The sequence below is a fragment of the Euprymna scolopes genome, chromosome 21 (genome assembly GCF_053919585.1).
Source record: "Euprymna scolopes isolate OS-2025 chromosome 21, ASM5391958v1, whole genome shotgun sequence".
NCBI classification, from domain to species: domain Eukaryota; kingdom Metazoa; phylum Mollusca; class Cephalopoda; order Sepiida; family Sepiolidae; genus Euprymna; species Euprymna scolopes.
In genome coordinates, this window is record NC_136502.1 from 124574252 (window position 1) to 124589340 (window position 15089).

The 15089-nt window shown below is 34.2% G+C and overlaps 1 protein-coding gene across 1 annotated transcript in view; it reads right to left on the reverse strand.

Annotated features, from left to right (window-relative positions):
* Window positions 1-14202, reverse strand: part of LOC145242705 (huntingtin-like) — a 228071-nt gene extending 213869 nt beyond the window's left edge. Inside the window, exon 1 of the mRNA XM_080105836.1 lies at window positions 13414-14202. The gene's annotated coding sequence lies outside the window, so the exon portion shown is untranslated. The remainder of the gene's footprint in view (window positions 1-13413) is intronic.
* Between the last annotated feature and the right edge of the window lie 887 nt (window positions 14203-15089).

The following is a 15089-nucleotide window of genomic DNA, read 5'->3' on the forward strand; positions in this document are numbered from 1 at the left end:
AGTACCATAAATAAATGCCTTTTATTTCTATGAAAAAAAAAAAAAAAACAAGTCAAATATTTGTCCTTTGTGAGACTTTCATACACAATGTCAGGCCCATATTAACAAATAACAACCACATTACAAACTAATTTGATCCCTGGCGAACCAAGAGAATAGATATATATTTTTTTTTGTTTGCTTTTTACCATGATCATGTCAGGGCTACACGAATTCCATGATTCATAGGTGTATCTAGTGTAGTTTCTAATTTTTAGTTAGACACAAACACAACTTCCTTTTTTATAATAGACTTCTTGGCTTGACCATTACTCCTGATCTTAAATGGAACACGTACATCAAATCTGTTGCCAAGGCCGCTGGAAAAATGGTGGGATCTTTCTATCGATCCGGTAGATATCTCACTGCTGATGCTATTCTCTATCTATATAAGAGCCAGGTACGTCCAAGGATGGAATACCGTTGCCACATCTGGGCAGGAGCTGCTAGAAAGGACTTGGCCTGCCTTCAAAATAGACTTTGTAGCCTCGTAAGAGATGTCCTTTTCTCTTCCTTGCAACCTTTATCTCACAGAAGAGATGTTGCGAGTTTGTCTCTGATGTATCGTTATTTTCATGGAAAGTGTTCGAATGAGCTTCAATCTATGGTCCCCCCTCGCCAAACTTTCACAAGAAACACTCGTCTAGCTGTAAACACTATCAATAATTCCCCCCACTCTTTATCTGTGCCTAAACCTAAACGTAGATTCCATGAACAAAGCTTCTTTCTTAGAACTGCACGCCTGTGGAATTGTCTTCCGTTTTCCTGCTTTCCGGCTGACTACAATATGGTTGTCTTCAAGTCTAACGTAAATAAGTTCTTGATGAGCCGTTCCATATAAGTTATCAACTTTACCAAATTTTCATTACTAATGATTACTATAATGTCCAATTTCTACTGTACACTCTTTAACCCTTATCCTCGAGTGGCCTCTTGGTCTTGATAATGTGGTGATGCATATGTAAAAAAAAAAAAAAAAAAAGATTTTTCAAATTTATCAACTTTCCTTGTAAATGATTATCATATTGAATGTGGTTTTCAGCTTTGGCAAAACCACATCGATTGACAAGAAAAGATAACTCCATCAAACTAAATCCTCAATTTGTTTTCCAAATGGTCATTCGACTTATTTGGTACAATTTGAAAAAAACAAAAACTATATGGTGCCTTTGTCATGTTTTTGTCATGAGACTGGAAAGAGTCATGTGGTTAACCTTTACAGCTGCCTACCTCAAGCAAACACTTTCTTATTATTTAAACTTTTCAGCCCAACATTCACAGGTAACAAACATGAATCGGAATAGATAGTCAATTCGAATTGTAAAACAAATTCGAATTGACATGCTCTTATTTACTTGCCTCCCCAAAAGGGTATAGTTAGATAAAGGTAGGGTTTTCATGTGTAGAAGGCATTTTAAATAAATGAGTTGCCTGCTTACTAGTTTGTAACCTTATATCGTAAACCAATCGCATATATTAAAGTTCAATCTACGAATATATAATCAATATTTGTAAAATCGAGTCTACAAAAGTTACTTTCCTTGTAAAATGTTAGCTAAAATCAGTCGTAGAACTGTTGACCATTTTGACCTGACCTGATGTAAAACATTGGGCTAAAATGACATCGTTTTATGGCAAACAATGCTCTAATTTTTTTTTTTTTTTTTGGTACCATTTAAAACCCCTATTCAGGCATAAGTATGAATTTTAGGAGAAAAATAAAAATTAGCTCACTTTTCACCCCTAAAATACCCTGGTGCTCAAGCCCCAGAATTTTCCCAGAGTCAAATATTACGTTTCCAGATGTATATCCATGTGATCCTGCTTTTTCAGCAAAATCTAATGGTCGGAAAAGATACCATGTCCCAAAAAGTGCTACTTTTGACCCCCTTGAGACGCAACCAGAATTTTTATCAAAACTCCGAAATGTTACATTTTCTCCTTTGGGTAGTTGTAATTCATGCAAAATTTCAGAAAAATGTAATGAGTAGTTATTGAGAATTTTGGGAACAAACGGACGAGAGCGAATTCTAAGGTCCAAATCCGACTAAGTCAGTGGACCAAAACTTTAAATAAATATATATGTATTGTAATAACAAAGATTATTATACTGAAAAAGAAAAAATGTATATAATGCAAAAAGGAAATTATGATTGTAGACAATTGAAACCTGTTCAAATCAAACTTAATAATGCACATCACATTAGAGCTGTTTGTGGTCAAAATCATGTGTGTTTGTTGTTGTTGTTTTCGTGATATTTGGCGTTTAACATTTCATTCACATCCACAAAAATGTCAAAAAAAGAAAGGTCAAGCGATAATCTTATTTTCAGCTCAACAAAACATACCGAACTGTTTTTAATTCTAAATTTTTAATCACTTTTTAATCGGATTTTTTTAAAACAAATACAGAACAAACAAATTGATCAATCGGGTTTTACTAATAAGGTGCTTTCTGACAATACGTGTTTAATTCCTATTTCAGTCACGTAAATTATTTAGAGTGAAATAAGTTTTCACACTGTCTCCAAACTTGTTTACTAAATTTTTTTTTTAATACATAATATAAACTTGCTATAACTTAGCGTTTTAAATGCTTTTTTTCTGTTTTTTTTTTTTTCTTTTTTAAATGAAAAAAAAAATAGGCAGACGTTTAGGAAATTAACCCCCCCCACCCCACCTCTAAATTCCACAATTTACATTTTTTCTTCTTTTATCATGTTAATCTTGTCGATTACGAACATAAATGTCAGATTAAAAAAAAAATTTTGAAAAAAAATTTTTTTTTTTAACTTTTGTCGTCGGGGATCAGTTTTCAATTATAAAGTTCTACTAAACTGAACACATACTTTGTGACCATCACCAAAATAAAATATTGCGACTCACGTGACCGGTGATTATTCCCATCTAAAAAAGGGGTTAGGGTAAATTTTTACTTTATTCCCAACTCGATGACGACTTTTATAGGTTTTCGAGTATGCTGAAAATGAATATCACAGTAATGTCCTATTTTAGTGGCGGAAAAAAAGTGTCTTCGTAACAAACACTGACCGGTTGTCATATCAGCTAGGATCTGTCCTAGACATCATTCTGCTAACCTAGGAGCTGATTTAAACCGCTATATCCTTTGTCGGAATGAAGTATGGTCCAGATCACTGATGTGTACCTCCCAGGCATCACTTTTTTCGATAGAAAGATTGCTTGAGTGGCACCGCAAGAAAACTGTTTTACTCAACCTTGTGTCACATCTTTCTGCATGATAGACAAATAAATACCAACTGCTGATGCATATTAAGCAATGTCATTTCATGTGCACTTGCGCATAGTTTCTCAGGGATGCGTTTGCACGTGTGTTCGCGCGTACCAAAAAAGCCTTTAGCAATAACATAAAAATTGTTATTGCTTAATATCCGAAAAACTGCTTATTTGCGGAAATTTTAAATGCGATATTCGTTTTCAGCATACCCGAAAACCTATACAAGTCGTTATTGTAAAGGAAAACGTTAAGGTGGAAACCAGTTTATAATTTACCAATAAAAAAAAAATATACACACACACACATACATACACAGGTGTGTCAGAAACTTTGTGAAAAATATTGAATAATTCGACCCCTCTATGTTTCCAAGCTTATAACTACTCGAAAAATGTAATTCAAACCCTATTTTTTTTTTTTTCAATTAAAGAAGCAAGGACCAAGATTTCATTTTAAAAAAAACAACGTGATTAAAAAAAAAAAAAAAAAAAGGTTTTAAACTTCGGACTTTACAAGTAAAATTCTAAAAAAACACTACTTTTTTGTTGTTTTAAATTTGAATATATTATTTATTGATCTTTTATTTTCAATTTGTGATATATAAAACTTTGGTGAGTAAATTAATTATTTACTTTTTAATAGACATTTCAAAATAGGGGGGGGGTGAATTAAAAAAAAAACGTTTGTCTAAAATATTATATTCGGTTTATTGAAAAGAGCATAAAATTTCACATTGACCCTGAAAATATCGTAAAAATAGAATCAATAGAAAAATTTTGATAGATTTTTAAAGTTTAAAAATTGAAAAATACTGAACTCGTAAAATTCAATTAATTTCATTACTGTTTTTTTTTTTTTTTTTTTAAATAAAAAAATAATATTTCTATTACTTTTTATACAACTTTAATAGTTTATTTTGGAAGTATAATCCATAAAGAAAATAAACAACCCACTTTTAAAAGAGAAATTACACACATACATACACAAGAAATTACACACACACACATACACAAGAAATTACACACACACACATACACAAGAAATTACACACACACACATACACAAGAAATTACACACACACACATACACAAGAAATTACACACACATACATACACAAGAAATTACACACACATACATACACAAGAAATTACACACACATACATACACAAGAAATTACACACACATACATACACAAGAAATTACACACACATACATACACAAGAAATTACACACACATACATACACAAGAAATTACACACACACATACACAAGAAATTACACACACACACACATACACAAGAAATTACACACACACACACATACACAAGAAATTACACACACACACACATACACAAGAAATTACACACACACACACATACACAAGAAATTACACACACACACACATACACAAGAAATTACACACACACACATACACAAGAAATTACACACATACATACACAAGAAATTACACACACATACATACACAAGAGGTGTTCGAAAGCAAACTGCCGCTGAAGCCGCGTTGAGCAACTTATATAGAAACGAACGATACGCAATCATTTTGGTTAACCGTAAAATATACCATATAATAAACTGCCCCACAACGATAAATCCAGAAATCAATCTGGCAATAAATAAACACAATAAACATATCTGTTAACTATACTAATCCCTAAGTCCCCAATTAAGTGTGGTGGTGGAGTGGGGCAGATCATGTTACAATCTGCTTCAATATCTTGGGTGGTATAAGCTGCATTCCCATACTGCAATACCCCAACGCGGTCCTAACTCCATTCACGTGCTTACGACTAAAAATTGGGTCCGTATTTAGAATTCAACTTAAAATTTAAAAAGAAAGAACAACAACAATAGCACAGACAAGTCTTTATGATGTAGTACGGGTCCATTCCATTACATAACGAAGAGATCATATTCCAAAAGTCACGTCAATTGTATCAAGTAGTTTTTTGTTTGTTTAATCAAGAAAATCAAATTTATGATGAGCGAAGACGGGGTGAGGAAGCATCATGTTTTTTTGGGGGGGGGCGGACAACTCAATTCGAACTATTGAGATTAAAACCAGCCTTGATTGCTACAATTTACTTTTAAAATCGCGAAAAAATATTTTCCAAATAAAAAAAAACTTCATCGATTTAAGTGATTTTTGGAATATGATATCTTTTTTCTATGACGAGTACGTAAACACAAGATGTCTGCATTTTTTTTTTTTTTAATAGGCTAAGTGTACTTCTAAGCAAAGCAGAGCACCCCCAAAAAAACTTTTTTGCATCAACCATGATTTTTAGAAATATAAATTGATAAATTCATTAAATATACAAAAAAAAACATCAATATGCAATAGGTTTCTTTAATAAATAGATCAATACTTGATCGCTGTAAAAAATTCGATCAAATTAAGTGAATTTTTTTTTTTTCGGAGATCTTCAGTTCAAAATGGAGACGTACAATATAACCTTTTTCAATATTTTCATTTTTTAATGTCTTGATTAAACTGTAACAAGTGCCAATAGATCAGAAAAGAGGCCACAGAGATGTCGCGTCTACGTCAAACCTACAAGAGTTGCGAGTGCTTACCCATGATGGCTCTGTAAAATCCGGTCAAAAATTACGACGACAGCCGAAAAGAAACAACACAAAATGAAAACAATGTTCAAGAAACGAAATAACACTTAGCATTATACTTATTTTATTTGGTCAAACTTGTCGAGAGCGCTCTCTCCGCTCTCCGAGTTGTTTTAAAAATGGAACGGAAATATAAATTTTGTTACGTTTTCATTTTTTTGTTTTTTATTTGCGCATGCAAATAAAATTCAACAATCATACTTTTTATATAAGAAAAAACCAAATGTTTTTTTTTATAAAATTAAAATTTTATTCAGAGAAACGAAATAATTTAATTATTAAACGAAAAAGTCAACGTGGTAAAATTTTTGGTATTTTTCTTCTTTTTTTTTCACATTTAGTCCAACTGCAAACTCACCGTTCAAGTTCGAAATGTCAACTTTTATAGGTTTTCGAGTATGCTTACAACGAATAAACACCCTCAACCTCTCCATGTTAAGAACGGTTTTTTGAATAACCCCCCCCCACACACACACACCATGTTAGCATACCCGAAAACCTATACAAGTTGTCATTTCGAATGTGAACGGTGAGTTTGTTGGTCCATGCACAATTAAAAAAAAAGATTACAACGGAACGAAATTTAAATTTGCGTTTCATTTTTAAAAACAACCCAAAACAGAGCACTCTCGACAGGTTTTACCGAAAATTATTTTGTTTTTACAACAGAATAAAATGTAATGCCTATTCATTACTTTTGGTATTAGTGCACCCTGCACCTATTGATCCGTGCCGAAATAATAACGTTATTATTTAGAAATCCATTCTTAACATGGGAGGGGAGAGTGTTTTGCATCCATTCTGTACTTTAACTTTACAATTTAATAAAAACAGATATCAAAACTTTAAACTTGAAAATACTGTTTAAAAAATAACGCGGATCAATAAGTGTACTAGCACCTTACTTTCAAATCTATTTATATATAAAAGTGTGTGTGTGTGTGTGTGTGTGTGTGTGTGTGTGTGCGCGCACGCGCGCGCATTTCCCTACACAACTGACAATTTTCGGTCTACAGATTCAAAATTTGACATAAGGGGCATTGAAATTTGGGAAAATCTTTTTTATCGGTTTTCAGCCATAAATTTGGGGGTTAAGCGGTCAAAGTTCAACGATTTGACCTTTGAGAACTCTACCAAACTCCTCCGACAATTTTGGGTCTAAACACTTAAAATTTTAGATATAAGTTCATTGCATATGGATCAAACTTTATAATTTGATTTGAGCCCAAAACAAATGCTAAGGGGTCAAAATTGGGGCCAAAGTTTTTTTAAAAATTTACCTCTGCGGTTTCTACCAAAATTACTCAACCTATTTTTAGTCTGAACATTTGAAATTTTACATAAAGGGTATTCAGACGTGCAGCAAGCTTTTTAATCAGTTTTTGGGCGAAATTTTGGCTGGCAAGAGGTCAAAGTTGACAGAGTTGACCTTTGCAGACTCTACCAAACTCCTCCACCAATTTTGGGTCTAAACACTTGAAATTTTAGATGTAGCTTATTTGGACATGAGTCAAACATTTTAATTTAATTTGAGCCTAAAACAAATGTTAAGGGGTCAAAATTGGGGTCACAGTTAAAAAAAAAAAATTGACGTCTGCGGTCTCTACCAACTTTTCTCTATAGTAGTTAAGGAAGACTATTATATAGAAAGGCATTAATATATACATATGCACATAAAGTTATGAACAGTACATAGGGCCCGAGCAAAGCCGAGCAGAACTGCTAGTAATAAATAAAATGCAATAAAAGGTTTATTTTACAATCCACAGATATTCGAATAAGTGGTAAAAAAAATCAAATATATAACAAATAAATGTTACCAAAGGCAAGATAAGTTACTTTTCTACCTAACTGGGTAGGCTTTTAGTGTTTTTACTAAAATGTAAAATATTTAATCGACTCGAAAAACAAACAAGTTCAAAAAGTGACAAGATATTTGTTACGTGACCATTTTTTCTTGTGGTCGCGTACCCTTTGACATTGCTTGTTTTTTCGAGCCGATTAAATATTTTACTTTTCAGTAAAAACACAAAAAAAACACCCAATTAAATAGAAAAATAACTTATATATTGTCTTTGATAACATTTATTAGTTAGATATTTGATTTTTAACCACTTTTTCGAATCTCAAAAATTATATATTAGGTTTCTGATTTTTTAGTTATTTTTTTATTTATTTTATTTTTAGACGCGGCTTGATAATTGTGATTATTTGATGCACTATTTTCATCTTGGCTATATTCACAACATTTCGGTCGATTTAACCTCCGCCCTTCTTCAGGTGAATCTTTTCGGATTTAGGAACCTTAATTATCTAACTTGAGAATCTTTCGGTCGAAGTAAATTCCGTTCACTTCAGATTCCCAAGTTCAAAACGATACAATCTGAAGAAGATCGGAGGTTACATCGGCTGAAACGTTGTAAAACGAACAACCAAGATGAAAATAGTAGGCCAACATAATCCAAACTAATTACCTACGGATTAGAATAATAAAAAAAAAATGGAACAGAATAAATGAATAAGATATTTCGTTTCTCGAACATTGTTTTCATTTTGAAATCGGATTTTAGTCAATACTGCTCGCCATGGGTAACAATCTGTACAAGCATCGACTGTAAATAATTTGGATGACTGAAATAGGTTTTTACCAAATATTAATGTTGCATTGCGTTTTATTTTCTTAATTACAAGGTGACCTTTCTCCTCACCCCCAAAAAGTCCGTATTCTTTTCTGCAATTCAAACCATATTTGGCACAAATAAATTTCAGCTTATGTCGATTTGTCAATCACGTTTCAATAATGAATGTTTCAACAGTCACTGATTCGTTCTATAACATGGTCACTTTAGTGATCGTCTCGTCAGTAAGAGACGTGATGCTGAATAGGCTTCACACTCACCGAAACTTAATTTCCCTCCGCCCCATATTTTTATAGGTGATGTTTTTAAATATATTGTCTATCAAAACAATCCACAGTCTATTCCTGAACTCAAAGGGTCGGTTTACTTCTCTTCCACCGTCACAACTTAGATACCAGGGTCAGAAAGTGGGATCGAGAAGTCAGTGCCGCCGAGAGGAGGCACTCTGACCTGCAAAAAGTGCCTGAGCAGCCCCGTCGGTATTCCCCGGAGAGGGCGCATCAAACTAACCTCTTCTCAAAAAGAGAAGGCAAAACCTGGGAGGGCTGACCTTCTAGAACTGCATAGAACTAAACTCCCACCGCAAAATAAACAAGGACAAGATCATTACAGGAATGGTGTAAAATCTGATTTTGGACGCTCAAGAACTGAAAAAGGAGACAAGTCAGACAAAATTAGGGGAGTGGCAGCGGGCAGCGTAACTGACAATTGTGCACGTCCTATCCAAGTGTGTTTATCATTCAACTAGGATTTACAAAAAAGAAAAAAAACTGGTGGAAATTTACAACTGAAACTTGATGGACAAGTCAAGTGAAATTTATTTGTAGCTTCTTTTTTTGTACTTATGCACTTACGTTACCGTACTAAAATAACATTATTTTTAAATAAGTTGGGGAGGGTGTTTTCTAATTATTCTGTACTTTCATCTAACAATTTAATAAAATTATATTGTAAAACTTGAATTTAAATTGAAAATACTATTTTTTAAAATACCATGGTAACATAAGTGCATAAGCACCTTATTTGTTTATTTGAGTCACTACTTACCAAGGCCTGAATGCCACTCAAGGATAAGGGTTAATGAATGTACAGTGGTAGTTTAGTAATCGTTAATGGTCTAAATTGGGTAAAATTTGATTATTTATGGGGACGGTTCAACAAGAACTTGTTTACATTGGATTTGAAGACTACTATGTTGTATTCAACCGGGAAGTAGACCAGTGGAACAGTGTTCCATGTTCTGGGAAAAAAAGTTTTGTTCCTGGAATCTGCGTTTTAGATTTAGGAGTGGGGGAAATTGTATATAGTGGTTGTAACTAGTCGAGTGATTTTGTGAAAGTTTGGCAAAGGAAGAACCATACATTGGAGTTGTCGAGCACTTTGGTTGAATTGCAGAAAAGGGTGTGACTTTTATTAAAGATTCCATGGGTACCAATTTTATTCGGAAGAGGGTGTTAAAGCTAAGACAAAAGTTTGGTACTTGTTTAGATAGAGTTGATAAATCGATTTTTTAAATATATCGTTTTAAGCAAAAACAATATTACGTACTTAACTGTCATGTCGAAAATAGTGATATATCCAAAAATTACGAAAATTCATCGAGTAGAAAAACTGCTATTGTTTTTAGTAAAAAAAAAAAAAAAAAAAGTTTATCGCTATACACTAAAAATACTGCACGCCGTGACTATGCAATCTAATATGCGTTCCGAGTTATGTCGCCTGTGTGTGAACTCTTCATCGTCTATTTTATTATGACATCTAAGAAAAATGTAATTTTCATCAATCTTCCGTAAAAATTACTTTTAATTAAAAATAATGTTCTACTCGCTTAATTTTCGTAATTTTGGGATATATTACTATTTTCGACATGGTAATTAAGTACATAAGATTGCGTTTGCTTAATTTTTTTAATCGATCTGTCGATTCTATTACTCAACAAAAGATTTCTTGGTCAATGTCAAGATTTTTTCCAACTCCAAAAGAAAAACTTTTACAATAACGATTCTTATAGGTTTTCGAGGGTGCTGAAAACGAATATAACATTTAAAAGTGACGCAGGCAAATAGTTTTTATGATATGAAAAAATTATTTTTTCAAAAAGTGGAGATCATTTTCTATATAATTATAAGGTAAAATGAGCACCTACTTTCTGACCACCTAGTGATAATTTTTGTTTGTTTGTTTTTTTTGGGGGGGGGGTAAATTTTTACTTTTTACTTACTTAATAGTCACCTTTAAAATGGCGACTTTTAAAGGTTTTCGGGTATGCTGAAAACGAATATCGAATTTACATTTGCCGCAAATGAGTAGTTTTTAGAGAGTGAAAGCGATTTTGTTTCGGCATTTTTGAGATAAGGAATTTGTACTATCGGTACTACGACAGTTCTCATCTTTATTATTATTGCTAATGCAACTTTATTTAATCCACGGAGAGACTGTGTTTCTCATTTCGTGTCATTTCTCAGTTATCACCGACTTTCATAAGGATTCAACCCCCGTAAGACCAGCTCCCCCCTCCCAAGCCACCAGAGTCTACAACCATTTTTGAAGCGTCTTGTCTTCTGTTGTGGGAGGTTCAGAGGTTTCACCTCCCAGGCTTGGCTTTCACACTGTTTATTGCTTGTCGCCTGAGGTTCCTTTACCGAGGAATGCCGATGGGCAGCTCAGGCATTTTATGCAGGTCACTAGGCTCTTCCTCTCGGACGCTGGCTTCTTAAATCCACTTTCTCGACCTTGTATCATATCTTGCTGTGGGAGGGAGATCAACATTAAGTTAATAATGTTTAAAAATTAAATATTAACCCCATGGATCCATGTGGACAATTTTAGTATGAAGTTTAAGAGCCTTAAACTTAAATATTACTGCTTATTACTATAGTATTTGGCATAACGGTTAGAGTAATATTCGTTAATGGGCCGCGAGACCGGGGTTCAAACCTCGATCAAGCCATAAAAAAAAAAAAAAAAAAAAAAAAAAAAAAAATGGTACTTGACGGTCTTGCTTAACACTCACTCAAGATACTTGTGCAGTTTACGGATGGTACTTTTTTTTTTTTTTTTTTTAGATAAGATTTTGGTGCTCATGCACTTTTGTTACCGAGCTATTTTGAAATAGTTTCTTCAGGTTAAATTCAAGTTTCACGATATCTTTTTCTTATTAAATTGTTAGGTGGAAGCGCAGAATAGTTACAAAACACCATGTTAAGAATGTCTTTCAAAAACGTTATTTCAGCACGGTAACAAAAGTGAATAAGTACCAAAATTTTTCAACTAAATTTTTACTTACTTTTCACATTAACAACCACCTTTAAAATGACTTTTAGAAGTTTTTTTCTGGTATGCTGAAAACGAATATCGCATTTAAATTTCCTGCAAACAAGTAGTTTCCAGGATATTAAGCAATCTAATTCCTTATGTTATCAATGGTGACCATTTCTGCACGCGCATATTCCTGCCGCACACAATGGCCACCACTGATAACATAAGGAATTACATTGCTTAATATCCGGGAAAATACTTGTTAACGGTAAATTTAAATGCGATATTTGTTTTCAGCATACTCATAAACTTCTAAAAGTCGTCATTTTAAAAGGTTCTTGTGAAAGCGCAAAGTAAATAAAAATTTACCCAATTTTTATGTTTATTAAATTCTCATGTGAAAGTGCAGAATAGTTTAAGCTCCTCTCCCCATGTTAAGAATGGCTTTCTAAATCATAACATTATTCCAGCACGGTTTGTAAACTGCACAAGTACCACACCACACCAACCACACTCAGCAATATATGGTTAGGATCAAAGGTAAGTGAAATAATTTGGGGAAAAGAGAGACGCCCGCCTCTACATCTGTGTAGTAGCCTTCGGGTCGTCCTCGACTATGATCGATCACTTTATTATTGCTATTTTGTTTTGCACCTGAAGAAGATCGGGCATTACATTGGTCGAAACATTGTGGATTCAAGATGAGAACAGTATTTCGAATAATCGACATACTAACGATTTTGTTTGAAAATAAATGAAAACACCAAAAAGTAAAATGCAGTGGAGGAGGGGAGGACTAGGAGGGCCAGGGGTTCGTTGGGCGAGACAGAAAGGCATCCGACACCAGTGGTCACGGTCAATGGTTCTCTAGTGTACGGATTTCGAATCAATCTCACTGTGTGTAGACACACTGATGAGTTGGGAAAAGACGAAACAACTATGGTTTTCGTTAAGATTGTTTACGAAGGTTTTCGGCGGAAGTGACGTCACAAATTTGAAGGTACGGATGACCAACACTGTATATGATGTAACTTTCTTTAAAAAAGATATAAAAATAGAAGTTAGGTGCTTCTACACATTATGAACCAAACTAAACTAACTTTTGCTAAACTTGAATTATGGTTTTAAAAAATTGGTTCTTATTCTGTAGAAATAGTGCTTACGCATTTATTGTATCGTGCTATATTTTAAATAGTATTTTCAAGTTAAATTCATGTTTTACGATATCTTTTTTTATTATTATTACATTGTTAGGTGAAAGTACAGAAAGTTACAACCCCTCCCCCATGTTAAGTATTGCTTTCTAAATAACAACACGATACAATAAGTGCAAGCATTGCATAAAGTACCTATACGGGCATAGGAAAAATGTATGGTTAATGTCCACTGGTTGTCCAACCTGTTTATTCCAAAAGCCGTTCTTAACATGGGGAGGTTGAAAATAAGAAAATAACTTTCGGAATAAACACACACACCCAACCTCCCCATGTTAAGAACGGCTTTCGAAATAAACAAATTGGACAACCAACCAGTGCAAGTGCTCATTGACCAAATTTGATTTGATAAAATGTTACATACCTGGAGTTATTTGCAAATTTGGGGTAAATCTGGTTTTAGGTAGAAGGTTTTTCAAGTTGGTTGGGGACAATGTTTTCCTTCTCGCTTTTATATATATGTGTGTATATTGTTTTTGTATTTATTGTTATTATTTTGACAGAATAGTTTTTAGTTCTTCTTTTCTACCTGAATAATCAGGTAGAAAGAGAAGAAATCGCGGTCCTTGTGACATGAACAGCTCCGGCATGAGACGAAGAGTTGGGAATAATATTAATGACAGTTGCGGCGGAGACGAATCTCATTGTAAAAATGGGGAAAACAGATCCACGCTGACGTCTTCAGAGTTTTCCTTCGATTTCGTTCCTTTTAAATATATACACCTCGCCTCTATTTATGATATATTACAACACCGTGTCTATGTGCCGGTCAAGGGACATATGGGACCATTCTTTTTTAGAGAACGATTCTTTTATGTTTAAAGGGGTGGTTATCTGTCGATACAATGTTTACTGTAAAAATATCAAGTATGTGTACTGTTTTTGTTCGTAAGGGAGAAAAAGCCGGGGATGACTGGAGTTAAAGAAGGTTATTTTGCTCATTCTTCCTCTCACGTTAATATTTGCTTCTCGTATCCTCCCTTAATGTTGTTGTTTTTGGTCTTTTTCTTCCAACATCTTGTGTGGCTGCATTTTTTTCATTCCGTTATTGCAGCAGTAATGGTGGTTACGACGAGCAAAATCATAACCGGAAGTACTTCCGCTCTCATACTTGTTTTATCGCAGCCTCTACTGCATTTCCACTGCTGCTACTGTTTTTCAACTGCAGAGAAAAACAGTGAACAAGTAATTGAACAGGCGTTTTACTATTCCGGGTCTTCCGGCGAGAATCTTTTCTGTTCCTATCTACTTGCCTCCCCACGAAGGCAGAATTAGACACAAGGTCGTTTTTTGTGTGTTTTCTTTTTATTATTGCAAAATTTCAGCTCCCCAGAAAGGGGCACTCTGGATAGGAACAAAAGTTAAAATTGTCTCAGTCTAAAAGGATTTCTCCTCCACTGACCGAGGACAGAAAAAGTGAAGTGTAGTACCTATTTTCTTGCCTCCCCACAAGGGCAGAGTTAGACACAAGGTCGGTTTTTAATGTGGGGTAAATCCAGCTCTCCAAAAAGGGGTACTTTGGATAGGAACAAAAATAAAAATTGTCTCAGTCTAGATGGCCAGCAGTTATGTTCAGGCGAAAATCGTCGATACTGGAGTGTCCAATGGACAGGGACAGAAGAGAGAGAGAGAGAGAGAGAGACGAGAGAGAGAAAGAGAGAGATCTTTCTTTGATGCTTGCCAGGTTCTCTCTGCTTCCCAAAGGAGCTAAAGAAGTTTTTTAGTGGACATGTTTAAAAAGGATATAGTATCAGACCTGACAGACTGATTAATTGTAGGTATAGACCATTTCATACCCTCGAAAAGGTTCCAGCAAAAACCTAACAGTCAGCCGTCATTCTCTCCAGAATATTCTACTGCCATTACGCACAAAAAATAACTATTTCCATTGCTTCACAACGTAATAGATGTACTGCCAGCAATCACTGTAAAAAAAGCAATAAAGAACGCAAGAGAGTTGTATGCTCAGTCCATCAAGTCCAAAGTAGTTGAGCAGCGGCTTGGTTCCAACCAGTGTTGGCAAATAGCAAACAGAATCCT